This window comes from Podarcis bocagei (assembly GCF_964188305.1).
Source record: "Podarcis bocagei genome assembly, chromosome: 9".
NCBI lineage: Eukaryota > Metazoa > Chordata > Lepidosauria > Squamata > Lacertidae > Podarcis > Podarcis bocagei.
Window position 1 is genome coordinate 50,395,388 of NC_138134.1, and position 22,929 is coordinate 50,418,316.

At 43.5% G+C, this 22,929-nt stretch overlaps 2 long non-coding RNA genes across 4 annotated transcripts in view; one reads left to right on the top strand and one right to left on the bottom strand.

Annotated features, from left to right (window-relative positions):
• The window catches only part of LOC308594783, a 146,693-nt gene extending 127,797 nt beyond the window's left edge, over positions 1 to 18,896 (bottom strand). The window contains exon 1 of the long non-coding RNA XR_014011606.1: positions 18,623 to 18,896. This is a non-coding gene — a long non-coding RNA (uncharacterized lncRNA). The remainder of the gene's footprint in view (positions 1 to 18,622) is intronic.
• On the top strand, positions 1,478 to 11,202 carry LOC308594696. Of its 3 annotated transcripts, XR_014011570.1 has the most exons (5): positions 1,478 to 1,884; positions 1,967 to 2,057; positions 4,623 to 4,759; positions 8,834 to 8,964; positions 10,718 to 11,202. It is a non-coding gene; the product is annotated as an uncharacterized lncRNA (long non-coding RNA). The 3 variants fall into 3 exon arrangements; XR_014011571.1 differs by lacking the exons at positions 1,478 to 1,884; positions 1,967 to 2,057; positions 10,718 to 11,202 and adding an exon at positions 10,274 to 10,436 and having other exon boundaries at positions 4,420 to 4,759; XR_014011572.1 differs by lacking the exons at positions 1,478 to 1,884; positions 1,967 to 2,057 and having other exon boundaries at positions 4,424 to 4,759.
• Positions 18,897 to 22,929: the final 4,033 nt, after the last annotated feature.

Below are 22,929 nucleotides of genomic sequence, written 5' to 3' on the forward strand. Positions count from 1 at the left end.
GGTGATACACTGGGCTAAGGACTTTGGATATAATATCCAACTTTCATCCTGGGAAAAGTTATGGAAAGAGGAAATAAAATTTACTGCATGCTGTTCGTTGGAAGAAAATTATATGAAAATGATGCATTGCTGGTATCTAACACCGAGTAAAATTGCTAAAATGTACTAAACAAGTTCTAAACCATGTTGGAAATGTAAAGAGAAAGAGGGTAGTTTTTACCATATGTGGTAGACATGTAAATTGGTAAAGGCTTTCTGGGAAATGATATATAATGAGTTTTTAAAAAATGTTTAAGAATACATTTGTTAAAAAACCAGAAGCCTTTTTACTAGGCTACTAGCCCAGAGATGGCAGGAAGGAGAAATACCAACAAAAGAATGGCAGATGAAACTGATGGACTATGTGGAAATGGTGAAACTGACAAGGAAGTTCGGAAACCAGGAAGATCAAGTATTTTCTAAAGACAGGAATACATACGTAATTTACTTAAAAGACCACTATAAATAGTTAAAATCTTTGGCAGGGATGTAAAGACACTTGTAATGTGGAATTGATTTAATCATAATTATGGTTATATAATAGCTAGATAAGGGTAAAAGATGCAGTAAATTTAATCTTAAAGATGGAACCCATGGAGGGATGGAAGGAGGTGTAAGAGTTTGAAAGCACTCTGTATTTTAACGTTTGAAATCACTATGTTTTATATGTATAAACACTTTTCAAAAACTTAATGAAAAAAAATATAAAAAAGAAGAAGTGTGGATGTGGTTCAGTTGTGGATGCCCAAACATTGTATCTTAAGAAAGTTTTGAACCAAGAAGGTGCTGAATTCAAGACAGTTCAGTCCAGAAGGTACACACTTTGACTTAAAACAGCTATTCAAAAGTTGGTTTCTCATCCTGTCATGATGGGTTTGTTTTATTTTTTGCGCTTAGACATGTGACTGCACTCTGTAGCATCAAAGACCTCATGCATCATTCTGTTTCTACCTCTTCCCCTCCTAAAGCTTGACCTTACTAGCTTTTGCATAGTTAGGTTTTTGCTACTGCTCTCAGGGAGGCTGCAAAAGACTTGGTTTGTTTTCAGGCAATAAATAGCAGCAGAATTTTTGCCCCACTCCTGCTATAGGACAACTGTGTTTGTTTTTAGCTATTGTAAATAAAGGTTTTTTTAAAATATTGTTTGTATGTGTGTGCTTTTAATAAAGGGAGAGAGGGAAGGAAAGATTTCTTATCTGTCTGGGTAAAAAGCATGGGGCTCATAGTAAGAATAGAGGTGGTAAAAAAAAGTACAAAACTGGATCCTATCCAACAGGACATAAACCCAGAAGAATTGCTTGGTCTTGTGATATAAATAGATGTTATATAATAATTGTTATCTTCTCCAAAGGTTTACAGTCATACTCAGCAGCACTGCTCCAAAGTCTGAATGTAATGAGTTGTTGCTCTCACTTTCAGTGCAGGCTCAGTTGGGCGGCAATTCAATGCTCAAAGAGCCCCATGCTTCATGGAGTACCAATCTTTGTAAAGTTGTACCTTGGAAGTCGAACAGAATCCATTCCAAAAGTCTGTTCGACTCCCAAAACATTCAGAAACCAGAGCAGCGTCTGATTGGCTGCAGCTTCCTGCAGCCAATCAGAAACCGCAGAAGCCCCGTTGGACATTTGGGTTCCAAAGAACGTTCACAAACAGGATCAATCGCTTCCGAGTTTGCGGTGTTCGGGAGCCAAAATGTCCAAGTACCAAGGCGTTCAGGATCCAAGGTACAACTGTATTCCTCAAGGAAAGATGTCAAATGGCTTTACTATTTGAACTTGGAGGTTGTTGCAGTTTCACAGCTATACAAGATTTAAGATGGCTATCATATGACTTTGCAGCACAATGGTATACTTTTATTTATCATGCATTTGATGACTCGTAAGTATAACATGTTGGATACAACCCTTTGTTGTCATTTTCTTCTAAGAGACTCTCAGGACTACTCCTCTCAAAAGAGTTACCCTTCCGAAAAGAGAGAGAGAAATTCCAGCGTACTCACAATAAGGAACAGATCGCAGGTATCAGAATAAAGACTGGAAGCTTCATGAAACATTTTAAACAAAGGGGAGATGAGAAAGAGAGAGAAAGTCACACTTTCCCATGTAAATTACTTCACAACACTTTTAAACTACTGCCCTCCCCACGTCCAAAACTAAACCCCCAGGCATTTGAAGGAAATGCCAGGGTCTCATTTGAAGGAAGGAGATGCAACAAATCCCCTGTGGGGGGAAACATGTGTTCTTTCATCACAGGGGGATAAAATCACATCTCCCGGAGATGTCCATCTTTCACTTCCTGTGAAACCCAGAAGCAAGGGTCACTTGCATTTCAACTCTTCCCTCTTTGTTTGAGCATCCAAAGAGGCCCTAAGCTTCTTCCAGAAGTGGAATTTACCCATAAATGTTACTGTACAATAGCTTTTACCTGACCCAAAACCCTTTAGATAGGTCAAGCTGTAAATCTCGTTAGCATAAGCAAAAGCAGGAAACGACGCTTCTAGCTGGAGCAACCCAGGAGGGAAAACAGCTCTGCCTCCGGATGTTTTATGGTGTGGCCTCTTATACCTTAACACTCCACTATTAGCATATTGCTGCAATCACCAATGGCACTTTCCCCTTTAACTTCCCCTTGAATTGCCATCGAAGCTCATCAAATGCTTCCAATAAAAGGAAGCTAGCCTTTGCTTTTACTACAGTGCTCGGCAATGCAGATAAATTCTGGGGCTCAGACACATTGTCTCTGCTGGCCCCACTATCAAGAAGGGAAGAAAAGTCAGCTGAGCAACCCAGTGTGATTTTTATAGAAAGTGTACTCTATTGGTGGAAATACAATAAGGTTATCTGTTTGGGGGATTTGTTTTAAATGAATATAATATGAAATCTAGTAATATGTTGGGGGGAATTGGGGGAAAAGATCATATTTGCCAAGCAAACCAACTTATCTTATATCAAATATCTTGCGCTGAAGGGAATTCTACCAAGTCCATCCTAACAAGAATCCCAGCATGGGAAGATCAGCCATGCTTCAACTGGAGATATATATATAGATGATATAGATAAAGATATGTACCAATTAGCAACTGTGCCTTTTGTTCTGGCATGATGGAACTGATCTCCCTGATATTCTTGCCTTGTGTGTCTTGTCTTTTAGACTGCAGGGACATCTTATATTTATTTATGAACAGGGCCTAGTTAATGCAGGCATCCTAGAAATAATTAACAACTATCACCATGGTGTTTTGCTTTTGTTTCTGTCAATCATATACAAGCAGAAGTGTTGAAAAGGGCCCCACCACTGCCACCTGAAACTCAGTGTATCTTTGGGCTAGATGAAGAAGGGGGTCAGAGCTACTGGTATAGTCCCCATGTTTAGGGAGGATGTACATCCTGTTTTACGAAGGATACTGCTCTGTTTGAAGGGCTGGCAGAGGGCCATCCTCTTTCTCAACCTCTTTTTCAGGTGTGGGAAACCTTCTCCAGATGTTATTGAACTACAACTCCCATCATCTCTGACCATTACCCATGTAGCTGATGTAGCTGATGGGAATTATAGTTCAGCAACTTCTGGGGGGGGGGCAATGTTTCCCTGTTCCTGTTTTATTTGAAGGGTGGTTTAGCAGAACTCCAGTTTAAATATTTTTTAAAAGAAGGGGGCCTTGAAGTTGCCCATACCTGGACAGCAGGCTGAGAAAATACCCATGGTCACTTTCCCCCTGCGATGAGATGTATTTAGAAAGAAATTATGCAGCCCACACTTCCTCCCAAGGAGCCCATGGTGGAAAATATGTCAATGCTAAAACAATGTAATTAAAACTTCTAAAACCAGTTAAAACCAACCTCCTAAAAGGAATCACTTATTCTCAAAACTAAAGATTTCACGGTTACCAAGGACAGAGCTTTCGGCCATCAAATCCCTGGGTAAACAGGAAAGGTTTTTTTTTTAATTTCCCTAAATATTAAGAATGAAGCAGAATGATGGGAGGGCATTCCACAAATGGGGAACCACCACTGATAAGGCCCTGTTACGGGTCAGTCACTACCAGCTGGGCAACCCACAATGGCAGCACCAGGAGGCTGGAGAGAGGCAATTGGCGGGGAGAGGAAGAGTGGGGAGAGGTACTGGCTAGCACTCAACCCCCTGCCCTCTTGAAGAAGCTACCATCTCTAAACTCATGTTTCTGGGAAGCATTTACCTCAGGATTAGGTTCCGCTGAGGTTGTAAGCCAAGCATAGGCAAACTCGGGCCTCCAGATGTTTTGGGACTACAACTCCCATCATCCCTAGCTAACAAGACCAGTGGTCAGGGATGATGGGAGTTGTAGTCCCAAAACATCTGGAGGGCCAAGTTTGCCTATGCCTATTGTAGGTCATCTGCCTGAGTGGCTGCAGCTGTTCAGGATACTCCCCGAGCCAGTGCACCTTCCACTGGTGCTGGGGAAAGGAGAGTATAAGGACAGCATGATGGGGATAGTGGGGGTGAGGTATGAGGGGTAGGATTAAGATTATGAAAATGCCATTTACTGGAAATGGTTTCGTGCGTGGCATGGTGTCCTTTCTCGGGGGGGCTGTTGTGTTTTCCTTTAGGCCGTTTCCAGGGTGAGAGACTGAATGTGGTCCAAGTGAAAAGTGGTTTCATGTGCCTTGAGTGAGAGTCCACCCCACCATGGAAAAATGCCCTTCTTGGGTGAGAGGCAGGAAGGAGTGTTTAGTCTGTGTCCCAGGTGAGAGCATTTGTTCTGGCTCAGTATTATCTAGTGTAACTCTTCAGCATTTCACTGAAAGGATGCCTACACTTTGCCAGTGTGCTAGATGCAACCCCATAGAGAGGGATTTCCCACAGGGCCAAGCTGACACCCTGCTATGGAAGCGGGGCAGGGCGAGGTGTTTTCTTAAAGGCTGCGTAATCCCTGCAATAATACAAAACACGCTGCCCTGCTCTCAAGCAGCTCCCATACATTCCAGTCAGATTGCACCCACAGTTAATTATAAACATGCAAGATGAGGGAAGCCCTGCTCTGTAACTCAGCTTTCTCATAAACACACCACTGTTTCTTAAAGGCTTTTTAATAAAATGAAAATTTAAAAATCAAATGCACTCAATGATTATTATTATTACGGTATTATTATTCTTGAGTACTTGGACATTGGTGTTTTTCTTGAATCTCCTGCGGAGGAAGATGAGGCACAGCAGTGGCAGCAGGTGCAGTTTGATTCACAACCGAGCTGACCTTCTGTAGGAGCATGGCAGGAATTTCAAATAGGATTAGCCACCCCAGACAAGAAAAAGGTCACAGGACATTTCCACTGGAAATTCTCATGCAAATAGGCCTTTTGATACGCATGACGTTTTTTTTTTCCACACACATCTAATAGCTATGCATACAGAAAAAAGGAAATACTGAAACATGATGGCTAATGTACCGTATTTTTCGCACCATAGGACGCACTTTTTCCCTCCTAAAAAGCAAGGGAAAATGTGTGTGCGTCCTATGGAGCGAATGCAGGCTTTCGCTGAAGCCTGGAGAGTGAGAGGGGTCGGTGCGCACCGACTCCTCTCGCTCTCCAGGCTTCAGGAAGCTATCTGCTAGCAGAGGGAGACCCAGCTCTCCCACCGCTAGCGGAGCGCTGCATTAATCCCGAAGCTTGGGGCGTGCGGAGCTCAGCACGCCCCAAGCTTCTGGGTGCCGGCAAGGTCTCCGCTAGCCCTGGGAGAGCCCCGCGACGTCGCGCGGCTCTCCCAGGGCTAGCGGACCACTGCGCTAATCCCGAAGCTTGGGGCGTGCGGAGCTCAGCACGCCCCAAGCTTCTGGGTGCCGGCAAGGTCTCCGCTAGCCCTGGGAGAGCCCCGCGACGTCGCGCGGCTCTCCCAGGGCTAGCGGACCACTGCGCTAATCCCGAAGCTTGGGGCGTGCGGAGCTCAGCACGCCCCAAGCTTCTGGGTGCCGGCAAGGTCTCCGCTAGCCCTGGGAGAGCCCCGCGACGTCGCGCGGCTCTCCCAGGGCTAGCGGACCACTGCGCTAATCCCGAAGTTTGGGGCGTGCGGAGCTGAGCGCGCCCCAAGCTTCTGGGTGCTGGCAAGGTCTCCGCTAGCCCTGGGAGAGCCCCGCGACGTCGCGCGGCTCTCCCAGGGCTAGCGGACCACTGCGCTAATCCCGAAGTTTGGGGCGTGCGGAGCTGAGCGCGCCCCAAGCTTCTGGGTGCTGGCAAGGTCTCCGCTAGCCCTGGGAGAGCCCCGCGACGTCGCACGGCTCTCCCAGGGCTAGCGGACCACTGCGCTAATCCCGAAGCTTGGGGCGTGCGGAGCTCAGCGCGCCCTAAGCTTCTGGGTGCTGGCAAGGTCTCCGCTAGCCCTGGGAGAGCCCCGCGACGTCGCACGGCTCTCCCAGGGCTAGCGGACCACTGCGCTAATCCCGAAGCTTGGGGCGTGCGGAGCTCAGCGCGCCCTAAGCTTCTGGGTGCTGGCAAGGTCTCCGCTAGCCCTGGGAGAGCCCCGCGACGTCGCGGGGCTCTCCCAGGGCTAGCGGAGACCTTGCCGGCGCCCAGAAGCTTGGGGCACGCTGAGCTCCGCACGCCCCAAGCTTCGGGATTAGCGCTCCGCTAGCCGTGTCTAGGCTGCGGATAGCAGCCTGCTTCCCGGAGCGTCGGGCGCCCTGAAAGCAGAGCTCCCGGCGCTTTGGGAACACATCCGCAGCATGGGGACCCTTGCAGGAGCTCCCCGCAAGCTTCCCCACGCTGCGGATAGCAGCCTGCCGCCCGGCGGGTGGGGCACCCTGAAGCAGAGCGCCCCTCGCGCCAGGCATACATCCGCAGCGTGGGGAGCCCTGCAGCAGTTCCCCACAAGGCTCCCCAAGCTGCGGATAGCAGCCTGCCGCCCGGCGGGTAGGGCGCCCTGAAGCAGAGCGCCCCGCGCGCTAGGCAGACATCAGCCAGCCCCACAAGCTCGGGGGACAGCAGGGAGGCGCAGCGCCACTATCCCGCTGTTCCTCGACCTGGTTCGGTTTCCCTGACCTGCTTTTGGGGGGGAAATAAAGGGAAAATTTTTTTCCTTTATTTCCCCCCCAAAAAACTAGGCGCGTCCTATGGTCCGGTGCGTCCAATCGTGCGAAAAATACGGTATGTTAATCTTGTGAAGGTGTTGACTTCCCAGAAAAAAAGTCAGGCTGCCAAAGGATAAGGGCATCACAGACCCTGCCTAGAAGAGAGTCCTAGCAATATTAGGACCTTGCAGAGCTGTGCAAAGGAGCAGGGCTTGTGTATTTTGATTTTGATTTGTGTTAAGGTTTAAATTATGGGGAGAGGGGGAATCCTTTTGCCTTAGTTTGAGCACTGTTGGAGGTCATGTACTTGCTTTAAGATCTCAAACATTGCAGCAGTTATTCGGTGGTAAGGGAAAGCACTCAAAACATGCTCAGAGGCAGTATCCTCTTTACTATTGTGTTGAAAGTAGAATCCTGGGCGATTCTTGCTATCTTCATCTCTAATAAGAACATGAGCCTTATTGGATAAGGCAAATCAAGTCCAGCATCCTGTTCTCACAGTGGCCAGTGAGATCCATATGGAAAGCCCACAAGCAGGATCTGAGTATAATAGCACCCTCTCTGCCTGTGATTCACAGCAACTGTTATTCAGAGGCTTCCAAAGGTGGAGACAAAGCAGAGCCATCATGGCTACTGGCCGTGTTTTCTAATGGGCAATGTTTCTGAGGAGAGCAACTGTGGCATTCTGAAGGCAAGGCAGTTGAGCTTCTTCTCTATCCAGTGACTGAATGGTGCCAAACCAAGCTAGAAGCAGGCCACTCCCAACAAAATGTCACTGGAATCTATTCTTTTAGATTAAATTATGAGGTTGTATTGGAGTTGTGTTTGAGCGAGAGCACAATTACAGACACTTAATGTAAGTTTGAGGTAACTTGCCACAGCATGTACTTGCGGGCTTGGTAAACTGAAGGCCTCAACTCCTCTTTGGGGGAATGGGGTGAAACTGGTAGTAGTCCATTCTTTATAAACGTTCATCCTTTGCACCCCATTTGCTGTCTAGAACCCAAGCTATGCTGCCATCATTTCAACTGTGTCTCCTTGGGATGAAGTAGATTGAGTTTACCATGTTCTTGGGTTTAGGAGAGGACACCTACCAGAGGACACATTTCCTCTGAGAAATGCTGTGGGTTGGATCCCAGCTCCTCCCACTATCTATCCAAGGAAGGTCAGTAGCAAGTATGGAATTGGGCATGAGAAAAATGGTAGATACACCAAACATGTTTAGATAAACTACGTTTCTGAATCCCATCCACCCAGAAAAGTTCATGGCTGAACCTGGAGCTCCCTGAAGAGAGTGCCATATTCTTAGAAGGGTGAACCAATGAGTTTCAGTCTTTCAGATAAAGGCCTCACTCTCCCTCATCACAGATGGATGTGTGTCTGAATGAATTAGTAATAGTGTGAAAGGAAGGTCTTTTTGCCACTTTGCCCTGGTACAAATTAAGCCACGACAGGGATGGTGTCCTATTAAACAAAGACTTTTAAAAAGAAGTTAGGACTACTGTTAAAATTATGTCAGTTTGGAGTATGTTAGAAATTATTTTAAAAGCTATCATTGAAAATTACTGTTTTTCAATTCAAATACCAGTTAAAAGTAGGTCACATGATATAGGTTGGGAGAAGATCTCGGGTATGGAAAGATGAAATAGCATTGACTTAAACGGCATTGGCTTCTTTGCTCTGGCTACATCAAGGGAGATATTGGGGAGGGGGGAGACGCCAGTTGTCCAGTGTTAATTTGAGGACTTTATTTTTTAGGATGGAAGGAAGCCCATCTCAACATGAATGAAAACATTAGCACAGGAAAATTTTAGCAGGGCAACTCCCTCTGAGAAAAGTCAGCCTTGGAAAGAAATGTGTACCATTTGAATTCACAAAACACTTGAAAGGTAATGATTCTTAAATTAAAATGGCAAATTATGTACCGGGACAAAAAGCTTTTTCCACCCTGATGGGTCTTAACAAGAGCAATAAACCATGTCTAACTGCACCAATATATAGCTACCATCAGCATATTGCTAAGCTACTGCACTTCTGGCTAAATCGGTTTCCTCTTAATTTGCCCTCATTGCTGAAACAGAGGGGGGAAATGCAACACAGTTTTTACAAAGCCTACAAATATCAAAGGGTGAAAAGAGCTGAGGGATGCAAAAGGGCGGGAGCTTATCCCTTATGTACACATTTACTTATTTCACTGGGACATTCCCTATATTTCAAAATAAGGAAAAGAGCAAGCATTGCAGTAAAAGTTTGCTGCTTAGAGTACTATGTATCTCAGCCGCTCTGCTTACTTTGTTTCCATACAAGGGTGTTTTTGGCAAAATAGAAACTTGCAAGAGATTTCCAAAATCCACAGTTGGGCAATATACTGTATTAGGATTAATCAGAATGCAACAATATCATGGCAAGCTTTTGTGTTTTCCAGAATTTTTCATCAGGTAAGATATGGCACAGGGCAATGCAGTGGGATTCATTTTCTTAATTTGACAAGGAACAATACATTTGTTTACAGAGTTTAGTCTTATGTGACAGCTGAATTTCCCAACTTGGTGCTATTTAATGACACCTCCTGAGTTCACCAAATTACCAAGGATAATGGTTCAGTCTGGACCAGCCATTATTTTTTTATTTAAGTAAGCAGATTGCCTCTTTAAAGCCAGCTAATGCTATTTAAGCAGATGGTAATCTGCTTCCAGTTTGTAGAACATTTATTGAAGTGCAGTGGCACCCCTTTTGGGGGCTTGTTTGTTTGGCATAAACTAGACACGATCATTTGATTTAAAATCTGTTTTATAATGAGGCATCTGCTTTCACTTTATAAACATTAAGTCTTTGCTACAGGGACCGCAATAGACCAGGATGAGCCTTCCCCATCCTAGTACCCTTCCAGATGTTTTGCACTACAACTCCCATAAGTCTTAGCCAGCATGGCCTGTGACGGAAGCTGAAGTCCAAATATCTAGAGGGCACTAAGTTGGGGGATGCTGAACTATACTTATCACTTAAGGCTTGAGAGGACAGTAAAAAGCCTGTAGGCCAGACCTGTGACCCTCCAGATAACGTTGGACTACAACTTCCATCAGTACTAGCTACCATGGCCAGTAGTTAGAGGTGATGGGATTTGTAGTCCAACAATGGAGGGACACAGATTCTCCATCCATGCTGCAGATGTCAGAGTTTGTATTCATCTGGATGCAGGTATTACTGGTGAGGGGGTTAATGGAAGATAATCCAAAATTGGATGAAGATGAGAAATTAATCAATTGTTATGGAAGGACTGGGGAAATAGAAGAACAGAAGGAGAGAAGCAATTTCAGAATGAAATAGTCACATTGATATTTATGTGCTTGAAGTACTTGTATTCCTGTTCCTGCATTCTGCCTGGCCCTACCAGTCCCATGGCAGACCAGCCACCATCTTTACCATTAGTCCATGAAGACACCTCTGCACTCTCTTTTTACTTTACGAATTTGTCTTTTTCAAGCAAACCCAAAAAGGGAGAGAAGAGAAAAAGGGTTCAACTAAGCCAGATCTTTCCAAAGCACACTTACTTGGAATTTAGATCCACTGAAATTAATGAGACTTGCTTACGAGTAAATATGCAAACTGATTCTAAGTACGTTCTCTTCATTTTCCTTGCAGATTTTTTTTATTAGAACTCCTAACTCTTCAGAAAGGTGGAAAAGGCAATCTACTAGGAGGTCGTCGTATATCTCCAAGCATGTGATTTTACTTTGCGATGTACCATTCTTTAACTCGCACGCATGATTTATCGTGGCCCACAAAAGCTGCTCTGCAATATTCCAGCATCTCTCTCCACCCCTTCCCATCCCACATGGAGCCTTAGCTGAACTAAAATTTTGCAAACCTTTACATTGTTCTTCCTGACACCGGATCAGCAAAGACAAAAAGCAACTGCCAGCTCAAAAGCAACCCGGTGATAGAGCCTGGTGCTATCTAATCAAGGGCAAAAGGTCACTTCCGAACAACTGGGCAATAAAAGATTATTTCCAGCCACAAAACAGAAAGACTCCATGGTGGATGCTTGAAAGAGGAGGGGTGGAAGGAGGGCAAAAGGGCTCCCGTCTGTGGGAGGAAGTGCATTGAATAAAGCCAGCAGACAGGAACCATCTGGCTCTGAGCGTGGTCTGTTCTTAAGAAGACAGAGAAAGCCCCCTCAGAGGGGCCAGTGACTCCATGCAATGATTCAAACTTTTGTTGTAATTTAAAAGCTGCTTTCCCAGGCACCAAGAAATTGAAAAAGACAACTTTCCCAACACAGGGTCTGAGGGACACGTCTTATCGCATGCTGACTGCAAGACACATCCCTCATTTTATATACAGCTCTTATTAAAAAGGTTGGATCCTGAGAAGTCAGTAAATTGGAATTCCTGACTGTTAAGAATCGGATAAGCATGAACACACATTATATTTTAAATTCAGGAATGGTCTCTTTGCCTTTCTCGCTAAAATACCCTTCCTGGTTAGGTGGCCTCACCAGATGAAAGCAAGAAAACGAAAGGAAAGATTAGCTAACTAGTTGCCTACAAAACAGCAGAATGGCAAGTATTTCCACACAAATAGCACTGAAAGTTCAGTAGAGACATACATAGTCACTTTACCTTGCTAAACAGTCTGGAAGTTCTAATCAGTTCAGACAGACAAATATTCATTCTTGAGGGCCCAAATATTCACAAGACCAAAAGTCAAAACCTTCACACCGTGATGGATGACTGTTCCCCCTACCTATTCCTACATGCACAGTTTTGGAAAGGAGATGGAAAGTCACTTAACCATTCTTTACATTAACAGTCACCATTGGATAGCAACAGAGGAAAGTTCAACTCAGAAGCTCAGTTGATACACATTCATTTCAACATAGGAACAGCTTCAATGCAAGTCATGGCAAGCCTGGAGATTGGTTGTGGCCTAAACAAGAGTTACCTGCTGTCAGCAGGTGGATATTTTCTATATCTTTCTGTTGTGAAGTGGTACATCACATGGCAAGATGAGAGGGCTCCAACCTTAAGCACACACTAAATGAGGCCTGAGGGGAACTGGTGACCCTCCTGATTTGTTAGACTCCAGACACCATCATCCCAGACCATTGGTCATTCTGGCTGGTGTGGATTTATTAAACAGTATCTGGAGGGACACAGGTTCCCCAACCAGGGCTGCCTCTCTCCGTGTGAACCTACCTCTCATCATCTTCTGAGGCCCTTCTTCAGGTGCCTCCTCCACAAGACCTCCAGAGAGTGGCAACATGCAAATGTACCTTTTTTTGCAGTGGCTCGACATTTGTGGAATGCTCTCCCCAGGGAGGGTCGTCTGGCACCTTCATTATACACTTTTGGGTGCCAGGCAAAATGGTCCTCTTCAGCTGATTGCCATCTGATGCCCTTATAAATGTGTGTTGGTGGAAGGGTTGTTTTTGTTCTTATTTTTATTATGCACTTTGTGTTTTTATATTGTCATTTTGTGTTGTGAACTGCTCTGAGATCTATGGATGAAGGGCACTATACAAGTTTAAAAATAAATAAAAATAATAAACCAAGTCCTACTTCTGAGCAAACACATTTACAAAAAAGCTACAGTAAAAAATAAAATAAAACCTAGTTCCCTATGCACCAAAGGACATAAGCCAGTCACAGGATATCAAAGGGACATGGAAGACTTTCCAAATGTGAAAAGGGGATGTTTTATTCTCTACAAACTTTTGGAAGAGGTGAATCAAAAGAAAGGAGTTTTGGTCTCAGTTAGTACCTGTGGACAATGCCAGAAAGGGTATTCTGTCTTCAACTATACTATAATTGTATTGCAATACTTCCCAAAAAGTCCCCTTACACAGGGCTACCGATCTATTGATTCCACTGAAAATCATTCTTTTTGAGGTGTTGTGAGGTCCTATGAAAGTTCTGCCTGTGGCAATGGCACATTCACACATCTGATGCTGCAGTCACCAGGCCATGGACACAAGGATGCCACAATGCCACATAAATTGTGACCAACCACACTGCCAGAATAAAGTATGAAGCAGCCTAGACTCATCTCACCAGAAGACGTCAGCTTTATTCTTGAGAGCGCAGTTTCCATGGAAGAAGAACTTTGGGGCCTAAAACTCTGACAACATCCTTTCCAATTTTCTTTTCCCCCAGTCAAGCCAAAAACAATTTTGTTGTCATCTTATTTTTGACCAGGTTTTTACTGGGTGCTGTTTAAAAATTATAGATTGCCTAGCTTCTAACTCATTTGCTACTTCTTTTCGCCTTTCGGTCCTTGTAAATGGCAACTATTTTCTTATAAAGGGATGTGAGCCCTTGTAAGCTGTGGGACCCAGGCAATTGGCTCAGTGCAGCAGAGCTAAGTTATGAAACAGGAAACTGTGATGTCATGTCTAGTAAAGCATCAAAAAGCACCTTGTTTAAAATAGAAATATCAGATGAGATCATTACTTTTTTTCTTAACATATTCTATTTTTTGGCATAACACCCACCTATCTGAGAGTCATTGTAAAAAGAACACTGTAAAGACTACCCAGAATCCAACCACGGTGTCAAATATTCCTATGAGCATCACTTGTTTTGGCAAATGAGGTTTCATTGGAAAACATGGAAGGAACATCAGTTTTACGTATAAGAAGCATATGCAACTCTCAGGAAGAACAAATGGTCTGAATTAGGATGGGCATTTGAGAGAAACCGAAAATCCTACCATACATTTAGAATTTTATTCAACTCGTATGTGGCCAATTTTATCATTGCCATATTTGAGGGTGGCGTGGGAAGAGAGACTAGCAGGCTTGACACTGATGGACCATGATTCTGATCTAGTCAAAGTGAAGCAGAATAGATTTCAACAGGAAAGAGTCTAGCAAGTGCTTGACTTTCCCAATGCAATCAGCAGACCTTAAATATTGATTTCATTGGAAAAGTAAAACATTCTGGTTTACACCATGCATTGCATAACTGAAAGTTCTGTCCCTGGCAACCCTGAAATTGTTAGCTTGAGAGTAGATTATTGCTTTTAGGAGTTTTAAACTGCTAAAAGGTTGTTTTAGTCAGTTATCTTTGGAAATGTATTTGGAATGTGCAGGTTAAAAATTGAATACATAAATAAAATATGGAAAGCTATGGGGTGGATCATGGTCCATCTGTATTGGTCATGTGATAAGCCCTCTCCCTTCAACTCTAACAAAGTGTGTCAGCTGGTTGATGAACTGATGTCAGGAAGAACTCAACAGAGCACTGGATACCCAAATTATCCTGATTGGGGCCACAACTCTGCCTCACAAATTCTTCCAACATAGTCCTCAGTGAAAATGTATTCCCTAGTCAAGTGGTCTAAGGGAAACATTACAAGGCAGGCTTTTTAAAAAGAGACTTGAAGTTTAGCTCCAACACCAACAGTCTTTGGAAGTTTGGTCTACACAGTTTGAATCTTGGAATCAAGTAGCTATGTGTGGGCACGTCACTTGCTAAAATATTGGTTTACTCTTTAATGCTATGGCTGAATTCAGCACACAGTTCTCCATTATCCTATGGCTCAGAGTATGATAATCATCAATACTTTGTTTACTAAAGAATGATTAAGATAATTTGGAGAAGAAACCTATTTCATAAATTTGAGAATATTATTCTCTCTCTCTAATGGATTTCATGTAACATTTTTAAAATGTAAAATATTATCTCCCGCTTTTCTGCTAAAGCAACATTTGAAGTTTTATTTGGTTAGAGTATTTTAGGAACTTTGGTTTGGATGCCCAAGTAAAAGAAGAAGTAAGGACTTCTATAGATTTGTTGGGTAGTATCACTTTAGGTTGCTTGCCTACTGACAGGTTATATGAAGAAAAAAGATCACCATAGACCAGATAAAATGTAGGCAAGTAGGTTTTCACTTACCAGCACTGTACCATAGATTGCCTAATGGGAAATCAGGTACACATGCCAAACAACAACACCTGGAAACTCTCTCTCTCTCTCTCTCTCTCTCATAGAAGGCTCAGGGGAGAAGTTTGCTTTCCCTGCTGAAACTGGAGGATTTATTGCTGTTATGCAGGTGCAGAAGGTCACAGTTGTGTCCTAAGAAGGAATAGGCTTCTGGGTGAAAGGACATTTACAGCTGCATATTTGGCACCAACCGGGTCCCATTTTCCCCACACCAGAAAACAGCTCGTTTCTAAGAAATGCAGATGGTTTTTGAAGAAGCAGTGCAGTCCAGTTCACAAAGTTATGGCTGATTCATACATGCATGTACATTACTGTGTTTTTTGGGGGGGTCACTTTTACTCCTACAGAAATGACAGCTGGCATGTGCTGATGCAATCAGAAAGTACTGTGTTTGAGGTGATGTGCAAGTGCTGAGCGGGCCCATACACAGGTCAGAACTTGATGCTGCAGTCATTCAATGATGAAGATACATGCTAGTGGATCCCAAGACCTGGATCTCGTTGACCATGGTGCCACTTTTGCTGTGGACTCAATATGTAGCTTTGAACAACTCACCACCTGTTGTGACATGGGGTGTTGACATGGGGTGCTAATAGTAATTTATGATGTTTCTTTGAGGAACACAGTGAAGATTCGAAAACACTTTCTAAATACCTGTCTACAAGAAATGAGTGAAAAGCTATTTCCATAGTACATAATTTCAACACCAGTTCACAGTGCTGTAAAAGTTCATCTACTAAACATAAAAAATATTCTCATAAGTGATAGGATTGTAAAGCATGTAACATGGTTCGTCTTCAGTAGACACAATAGCCAAAGGAACATAATGCTCAGTATCAGTCAACAGATTCTAAAAAACCACATAAATCCTATCCACATTTTGTTTGAAATAAACAATACCCCACATCTCTTCCATCCCACTGTCATTAATACGAATGCTAGACATCATCATCGTGTCTAGAAGTCAACTTCCTTCATTTCAGAATACAAAGGTTTCCCAACCCCTAACAAAAAATACAACAAACCAAAACGTCATTTTAAAAACTAATTGAACAAAACCCTACCCTTACACGCATGATTTTCTCCCTGAGAAGGTAAAGCAAGAGAAGAAATAAATCACATCTGACAGAAGTTAGTTATGCCACTTAGCACATGATAGGAAGGCACTCATAACCTGGTGATGTGAGCGTGGAAAAGATAGAGAATAGATGGACAGCAAAATCTACAGACCAGGGCCAGTGTTACAATCCAGAGCTTTTTGCCTTGATTTGGGTTCCCTTCCTTCAAGTTAATTTAAGAGAAAAGCTACTAAGGCTGCAAGCCTAACTCCACTTACCCTGGGAGTGAGCCTCACTGAATTCAACTTTGAGTAGACATGGTTCGGATTGTGCAATTAGGAGTATTCACTTCATTCTTTGCTACCTCTTTAAACTGAATAGCGTGCTCAAGTTTAAAACTAAGGTTTACATCGACCTTTGTTGTGAAGCTGACACCACAGCTCTTGTTTCGTGAAGGTGCAATAAAATTGCACGGAAAAGATAGGAGGATATTGAAAGAAAACATGATGGTGAGGAAAACATAGCAAAAGGAAAAAGGTGTTCGGCTTCAGGTTGCTGAGGTTGTTGATGCTGCAATGCAGGCCAAATTTTGTTTGTACTGCGCATGTCACAAATGGACAGACTTCTTCAAGCAGCACATAGTTAAACCATGGAACTCACTCCCACGGGAGGAAGTGATGGCCAAGAGGATTGGACAAATTCTTGGGGGACAGGGCTACTAGCAACGATGGCTATACTCTGCCTCCACAGCTGCTCTTGTGCTCAAATCCTGCTTCCTGGTTTACCACCAGCATCTGTCTTGGCCACTGTGGGAACAGGCTGGTGGAATAGATGAGGCATTAGCCTGCTCCAGTAGATTCTTCGTATGTTCTTATGACACTATAAAGGTAAAGGGACCCCTGACCGTTAGGTCCGTCGCAGACGACTCTGGGGTTGCAGCGCTCATCTCGCTTTACTGGCCAAGGGAGCCGGCGTTTGTCCACAGACAGCTTCCGGGTCATGTGGCCAGCATGACTAAGCAGCTTCTGGCGAACCAGAGCAGTGCATGGAAACACCGTTTACCTTCCTGCCGGAGCAGTACCTATTTATCTACTTGAACTTTGATGTGCTTTCAAACTGCTAGGTTGGCAGGAGATGGGACCAAGTAACAGGAGCTCACACCATAGCGGGGATGCAAACCGCGACCATCTGATCGGCAAGCCCTAGGCTCTGTGGTTTAGACCACAGCGCCACCCGCATCCCTTGTCTATAAATTTTGGGTTTTATTCATCTAAGTGACTCATTGTGTAACCTTGGGTCAGCCACCATGCCTAGCTCACCTCACAGGGCAGTTGTGTGGATAGAATTGTGAGAGGGAGAGGAGAACCATGCCATTTTATATCTTTCAGCTCCATGGAAGAACAACAGGATGCAGCAAATAAACCACTTAAATACCCAGGACCAGAGACTTTACCATTCAGTTCAACTTCAACAGAGGCAGCTGTGCAGGAACTCTTACACTCCAGTAGCATAGATGGAAGCCTGGTGTGCTGCAAATCTGCAGAGCCACAGAGGGCTAGAGATTGCTATCAACTCTTTAAAGCAGGGTCAGTGCTCAAGGGAGCAGGATTCTGGCAACCCTACCATTTGACAATCTCTTTGCTCCTTTTTTCAGAGGGTTACGAAGGACCACAAGTTGACCACAACTGGTGGATTCCAGAGTGTGAGGCTTCTCCCACCCTAACCATTTGACCACTGATCAGAAATACATTTTTTCATTAAGTTTTCAGTATAATACCCAGTTATCTATGCAATGCTTAACAGTATCCAGCAACTATAAATAAAGTATATGTAAAAACCCCTATTAATGAATATACAGAATAGCAAATACTTTCTTCCCATACCTGATCAGCAAACAATTAAAAATGGGGAGTGGAATAGCAGAGCACCCGCAAAAAAGATATCAGATCAATGAACAAAGTTGCACTGCGTATCACTTTCTCTAATAGTGAATGCAGGTGATGAAAGCTGACTGAAATGCAGACCATACAGGGCTAAGGAGAAACAAAAGACAGATATTCACATGCTTGGAGAAGCTCCCCTCCTCCAATGGAGATTCAGCATACCAATGAGAAACAGAAAATTAGAATTTAGCATTTTGGAGGAGTGTATGACTGGCAGACATTCTGAATAGGAACACTTCTGTTGAGTGAACACATACTGCAACACCTTGTTGCAGGCCCCAATTGTTTAAGTATAAATTAGCATGTTTCAAGAGGATGAACTTTTAAAAAGCAAACAAAAAAGGCTGATCGATCTCTTGCAGTTGTGTTGCCTTTTCCAACAAACTGCTTCACTCTCCCTTTTGCATTTGGGGTGTGTAAAATTCTATCCAACCTATGCTCCAGCCAGATCCGAGAGCGACATTTACTAATGCAAAGACAGTGACAGCAGGAACTTACTGCAGCTTTTGAACTGGCATATAGAAGAGTCTTTCAAGCTTTTATCAGCTCTAAAAAAAAGGAGGGGGAGAAGGGAAGCAAACATTATCTATTGTTAATTACCTGTAAAGTAGGGCTTTAGCCACTTCCCCTGTTCCTAAGAGCTCTGAAGTGAAACCTGAAAGAAGCCACCCATTGTTTTCTATTGTGCAAGCGCCAGAAGCAAATAGGGCTCAGATTGCAGCTCTGAAAAGCAACAGGAAATTGGCGCACAGCTAATCTGCCCTGAACTATTCATAGTAACAAAAGGCTACATTCCTGCTAAAACATTCCCCATTAGAAATCCAAGGCAGATCTTGGAAGAACGACCGCAGAATAAATTTGTGGAAATAAAAGGTTTTTAATTAAAAGACTGGGATCCGGGCATAAGTTGCTGACCATGAAAGTAACATGTATTATGTATTCCTCCCCTCCCCCCCAGTAGGGCTAGTCTGTTGCAGCAAAAACAACAAAGGAGTCCCGTGGCAACTTAAAGACTAACACATTTATTTATATGGCATAAGCTTTTATGGACTAAAGCCCAGGTTGTCAGACACTGGTCGTTAACAATTGTCAAAGTCTTCTAAGATGCCACAGAAGGCTTTGATGCATTATGTATGCCTCATCCTCTTACAACCCCCTCCCCAAAAGCCAAATGTTCAGGAGCATTGTTATCTTGCAGGAGATTCTGAAGGCCAGACGAGCTGTGGCTCTCATAACTCCACCTTTTGGAGCCATCTAATAGGGCCAAGTACCGGTACAAGCAATACAGAGAACAATTAGCGTATTGTTCAGTTATTCAATAATGAAACATATAGGTACAGTCTAGGTAGAGTCTTCCTTTCAGAAGCACCTAAGACGAGCCTGCCGCATTAGGCCTACGCCTCATATAGTCTAGCATCCTGTTCTCACAGTGGCCAACTCCATTTCTCACATGGCGATCTGGCTGTTTTGCTCTCTCCCTGCAAAAGGGACGGGGAGCTTGTGGGTATCTGGATGTTGCTGAACTACAACTCCCATCATCTCTGACCACTGGCCATGCAGCCTGATGGGGGCTGGGATTCCAGCAACACCTGAAGGGTCCATAGGATCCCCATCTCTTCTCTACAAGTGGAGGACGTAAGGTGAAGCCCAGTCTTCTATTTGCACAAAGGGAAACATTGGTCATAAAACACTCCGCTCTATGGGGATGATCAGGAACTTACCTCTCAAAAACTTTCAATGACAAGATGTATTTGCAATTGCGGGGCCAGTACATTGCTTAATTATCTAACTTGGACTGCAATCATAAGCACATTTACTTGGGACATTTCCCATTTAACACAATGGAATTTTTGAGTTAGGCATGAATAGGATCAAGCTGCTAGCACTTCTAGCAATGCTTAATTGAGGCTGGCTAAACTATGTAGCCCAGGTAACTTTGAATCAATGCAGAATGTTTTATTACCGTATTTTTCGCACCATAGGACGCACCGGACAATAGGACGCACCTTGTTTTAGAGGGGGGAGAACAAGAAAAAAAATTCTCCCCCTCTCTGCCCAGCGCCCCTTCAGCGAAGCGGCAGGAGGCGCTGCGCAGAGAGGGGGAGAACTTCTCCCCTCTTGTTGTCCCGCTCTAAAACAAGGTGCCGTTTAAGGTGCGTTCAGGTGGCTACCTTGGAAGCCTGGAGAGCGAGAGGGGCGGTGTGCATTGACCCCTCTCGCTCTCCAGGCTTCAGGTTCCTTTCGACCTGCTCTTTGGGGCTGGCGGGGGGAAGCCCACCACCAGCCCCAAAGAGCAGGTCAGGGAGCAGCGGAAAGGTGCAGCGGAGAGGCTCCTGCCATAGCCACGCGTCACCTCTCCAGCCAGGAGAGGGTCGCGGGGCTATGGCGTCTTCGCTCCATAGGACGCACACACATTTCCCCTTCATTTTTGAAGGGGAAAAAGTGCATCCTATAGAGCGAAAAATACGGTACTTTCTGCAGCGCTCCAGCACCTTAACTTTCATCAGGTTCTACTTCTACACGTGAAAGAGCAAAGCTTCGTGTGTCTCCATTTAATGTTCCTCTAATTTAGTGTGTCTTTGTTTTAGAAGGCTGGGTGTGTGTGTGTGTGTGTGTGTGTGTGTGTTTCTTGTTGGATTCATAACTTCATTACCAGACTCTTAAGGCTAAAGCAAAATGCATATATTTTACTATTTTAATGTGAATAAAGCTGTAGAAATGTGGCTCTAGAAGTCAAATGAACTGGCATTTATAAATCCTTTAGTTCATGTGAGCAAGCAATGTTCTGTCCATGGATAGCCATTTTTACCATTAACTTAGAACGCAGCATCTCATCCCAAGACGCGTCCTCTCAGAGAGTAGATTTATAAGAGAATAGTATTCATTTGTGGAAATACATAATGTGGATCATTCTGTCACTATGACAAGATGTGGAAAATTAACTGGCAAAAATGAAGTATCTGATGGGAGAGCCTCTGTAAGCTTCAACTCTTCTCTTTGGGAGATAACTGGTGTCCCCATCTTCAGAGCTGTAGCATTTTGGCTCGTTAATAATTGTTCCAATGTTCACCACAGATACTTTAGCTGGGCAATCTTGAATAAGAACTCATCACATCTTGTCAGAGATCTCTAAAGGGATTTTCAAGCCATTTCTGTCAGGCCTCTATACACATTTCTTCAATTCCGCATTAATACCATTGTTATTAAAAAAAACAAAAAACCCCACAGCAATTAGCCATACAATTTAAACCAATGCATTGTTGCATGAAATATATTAAGAAATCAAAAGAAAATACTTTTTATAAAAGGAAAAGGAAGAACCTAACAGCGCAGTCGCCTTTCATTCAGTGATCTCCACAGCTGGAAGGCAGCACCTATAAATCACAGCCAATAAGTTGATTCCTTGCATTATCTTCACTCACTGAGCCTCAGGATGAATTCACACATCAGTTCTGAGAAAGTGATTTAGATAGATCTATGCAGAGTCAAGTACCTCCTGCAGCCTTCCTGTTATTGCTTCACCAGATACCCAGAGCGCAGCTCACCTCAAACCAATTATGCCACTGTGTTGCAAACTCTGTTAATACGCTCAGACCACATTCTCAACATGCTAACTTGGGTGTGTGAAAAAGCCTACAGTAAAAAGGAAATATATCTGTTCCATGTGGCTATTTCAAATGCCAGTTAATTAAAAAGTTGGCTAGGGCAGTTGTTCATTTCAGGAGAACTATTTTGCAAATCAGAACATTAATCTGTCAACCATATAAAGAGATTTCATTCCCATATCCGGCACCTGTCCTAGCAAGCTCATCTTCCAGCTCTGTCTTTTCTTCAGACAGACAAAAATGCTAGCATTTAAAGCAGCAATGTGGAGAACCTGTACCCAGGGACGATGGGTGCAGCAACTTTTGGAGAGCCTCAAGTTACCAACCTCTGATTGGTACAGCAAGTAAAACCATCAATTGACAATAAATAAAATCCTAAATTATTTGCCCTTTGATAGACCTGAAAACCAGTTTGCAACCACCTTTTTTTAAAAAAAGCCAACATTATAGTAATACCAGTTTTGGTTCAAACTAAAAAGATCCAATCCACTGATTTAAATAGATGAAAGAATTCCCAATATTGTCAAAATATGAAAACTCACTAGCTTGGTTATTATCCACATTACCAGCATTTCATTTAACTTAGACCCATTGCAAAGTGTTGAAACAAGCTTGGCAAAAATATCTCTTGCATGGGCTTTCTAAATAACATGCAAGTGATCAACAGTTATCAAGTTTTGATACTTACTGTTAACATGTGTTCAAGCCAAAGTGGGTTTCAGCAGCCCACCACCTCTGTATGGTTGCTGGAAAACCCAAGGAAGGAAGCAGGTGCTCATGCTAGCCTTGTTATCACTTGCTTGGAGGCTACAGACACCCTTTTCCTACAGGTGCCATGAATCAGCCTCTCAAAATTGGCTTCTCTCACCCACCTGAATCTATTTACTGATTTTACTTGCAAAGAATGTCTGTAACCACCAACACTAAGGAAAAAAATTATTCTGGCAGTGAAAGGCATAAATCAACAATTACATTCATAAAACAAGTGCAAAATTTAATCTAACCACTGTGTTATAGGGCTAGAAATCAGGTTTAAGTCCAATTCACATGACAGAAGAATTTCTTTCATATCCATCTTTTAATTTAGCTGAAAAATGCATAGAAGGCTGTATACATAACATTCCCATTCATGGGAACCTACACCATCTAACCAGATATTGTGCTGTTGGCACTGGGAAAGGACTTTGAATACCACGATCACGTAACACCTTGTTTGTACTCTTCTTTCTTCTCACAAAATGTACTCATGGAGTCTGGTTCAAATTTACATTTACACACAGGAATCTGACTTCTACAAAATCA